The sequence below is a fragment of the Carettochelys insculpta genome, chromosome 22 (genome assembly GCF_033958435.1).
Source record: "Carettochelys insculpta isolate YL-2023 chromosome 22, ASM3395843v1, whole genome shotgun sequence".
Taxonomy (NCBI): domain Eukaryota; kingdom Metazoa; phylum Chordata; order Testudines; family Carettochelyidae; genus Carettochelys; species Carettochelys insculpta.
This window is the reverse complement of record NC_134158.1, coordinates 5,531,781-5,534,596: the sequence shown is the minus strand read 5'-3', so window position 1 is coordinate 5,534,596 and position 2,816 is coordinate 5,531,781. Positions and strand designations below refer to the sequence as shown.

The 2,816-nt window shown below is 49.0% G+C and overlaps 1 non-coding gene across 1 annotated transcript; it reads left to right on the top strand.

The window, feature by feature from the left end:
* The first annotated feature begins 1,867 nt into the window (after positions 1–1,867).
* Positions 1,868–2,061, top strand: LOC142025385 (U2 spliceosomal RNA). Its single transcript, XR_012648657.1, has one exon. It is a non-coding gene; the product is annotated as a U2 spliceosomal RNA (small nuclear RNA).
* The last annotated feature ends 755 nt before the right edge of the window (positions 2,062–2,816 follow it).

Genomic DNA, 2,816 nt, shown 5'->3' with positions numbered 1-2,816 from the left:
AGGTGAAGACTTTCTGGACAGAAGGCAACAGATAATACTGCAGGTACAGCAGGCTGCCCAAAACAAGGAGGAGAACTGGAAGCGTGTTACCTCCAGGAGGAGGAGAAAACCAGTTCAAGTCTCTCCAATTGCCGTGGAGTTAAGTAGCTGCTTTCAGCCTCTCTCTGAAATCACAGAGCAGCAGCTTGGGCCTTGCAGAGCTGAAATCACAGGGTTCTGCCTCAGGGCAATCCCCAGCAGTGTGATTGCTAAGGGAGGGACGATGGCAGTGGATGAGAGCAGGGGGTTGCTGCCGAGGTGTGTGGTTGACACCGGTTCTGCGGTCCGGTGGTCTGATGGTGTGAAGAAGTGGGTCTGTCCCACCAAAGCTGACGGAATAAATTTGGAGGGAATGTGGCGGCAGGAGAACGCAATGCTGCGAAAGGCTGGGAGGAATGTGTCTCCCAGAGGTCATTTGCATAAGAATGCAAAGGTGTGCACGTGTGATACCTTTTCAGGCACTGCAAAGTCGAATGGATAGCAAGTCAGCCCTGAGATTTGGTCTCTTGTAAACATGTAGTTGTAAAATCACAATTTAAGTTGACACTTCATGCGGGAGTTGTGAGATCTCACCAATGCTCTGGGTTGTTGTGGGGGACAGGGCAGTTGCCATAGCTGCATAAGACATTGATTACACAGGGCTCCCTGGTTTAAAGCCTTGTAAGAAAAAAGCGGAGGTGTAGTGCTTAAGCCAGCTTGCTGAGTGCCTGGGCCCTGTAGCTCTAAGTCTGGCTTGCCTAGTTCTTTGCTGCTGTTGAAAGGCAGAGCTGGATAGTAGGGTGTTTCTAAAACCCTGTATGAGAAATCTCAGGAGCTCTAATGCAAAAGTGGCAGCTGAGGCCATGCTGAGCTAAAATCAGAGAGTTCTGCCTTTGGGGGAGCCCAAGCAGTGGGGTTGGGAGCCACGGTGAGTGGGTGGCTGGTAGGAGTGGTGGTGGATGACAGGGGGAGGCTGGTAGGAAGCCCATCAGACGGGGGTGGGTGGCTTGTGGCAGCAAGGGGAGGCTGCAGACAAGTGGACAGCTGGTACTGCCCTGGGACTGTATCTGCGGGCTTTGGGTTTGGGACTGCACTGCAGAAGGTACACCCTGTAACTGTGTGTATGGGGTAAAGGGCCAAGAGCCCCAGCAAGAGACTGGGTTCTACTGCATATGGGGATGGTAGCTGGGTAAAGGGGGTTTGTCTCTTCTTTGCTTAGATATACTGCATCTGTCACTGTCACCTTGGGGTAGGTTATGGTCATTAAACAAGCCATTTCTATCTCAGACTCTGTGCTTGCGAGGGGGGAGAACCGCCTTCCAGGCACCCAGCACGGGGGTGAAATTGTCCCAGGCCACTGGGTGGGGGCTCGAGCCGGTTGGTTGTATCCTTGACAGGAAAACCCCACAAAAGTGGAACCCGGCCCTTCTGGCAGGCACGTGGCCTTAACAGAAGGTTTCCAAATTATTTTGCTAGTCTTTAAAGTGCTACTTGACTGCTTTTTGTTTTGGTCCTGCAGTCCATCCAGGGTTAACAGCTCGATGGCGTCAGCATGCTGCAGCGAGGGGACAGGCTTCATGCAGATTAGGAGATCGCTTAGGCAGCGAAACAACCACCACAGAGGCAGCTCGCAGGTCCGGTGGAATAACTCGTTTTAAAGCTGAATGATCTGGTGGGAGAGGTTTTGCTTTGACCAGCTAGAACGGAGCTGCAGGATGAAGAAAGTAGGTGTACTTGCCGATCTGTAAAAATCTTGTTGCGAGGCTCACATGTGTTGCATTCGGGTGAGTCGTCATGACGTCTAAAAGTGTCCAGATGGGTGGGCTGTGTATAATTTTCCCACACTCGTATCGCTTCTCGGCCTTTTGTGGGCTTAGATCAAGTGTAGTATCTGTTCTTATCAGTTTAATATCTGATATGTTCTCTCTCTGAGAACTCTATATTAAATAAGTTTTTGGAAGAGGGAGATGGAATAGGGGCTTGCTCCATCCATTCCATGCATCGATCTGGTATTGCAGTGCTTCCAGGAGCGGTGCACTTCCCTTTTGAGGGAAATGAGTTTGGTGAAAAAATAGACTTGGAGCGTGAAGGTCTTGTTTTTTGACCCAAAACCAGCGTTGTTAATATGCAAACTTGTTCCAAGAATCTTTTGCAGTTTTGTTTACAGGTTGTGTTCTTCTTTGCTGTGATGGTTGAAGTTACTGTAGAAATGGCTACTTTAAAAATTACTCAGGAAGCGCTGAAATACATGTTTAACATTTTGAATAATGAAGAAGCTCCTGGGTGACATGCCTGTTTTCTGTTTCAGACAATCTCCCAACCTTACGAGGTTTCTCGCTAACAACCACAGTCTATAAGCCCAGGAATAGCAGTCCTGGAACCTTTCCCTGCAACAAAGCCCGCTGCTCGCTTTCTCCACATCTCTTCTCTGGAAATAGCATTACGGGACCTAGTCAGGTTACTCACAGAATCACGGGCACTTTGTCATGCTCCTCTACTAACATCATATATGCCCTCACGTGCCAACAGTGCCCAGGTGCTTCGCATATTGGACGGACTTCTAACTCCCTCAGACAAAGGGTCAACGGGTCCAAAACAGACATCAAAAGGCTCCAGATCCACAAACCAGTTAGTCAACATTTTCATGGAATGGGGCATTCTGTCGATGACCTCAAGGGATGTGTGTTGCAGAAAAGCAATTCTTGCTCCGTTTTGGAAAGAGAAACATCTGATCTGGCTTTTCTCTTCAAATTCGGCACATTAACACATGGTTTAAATCATGATGGGAACTTTCTGAG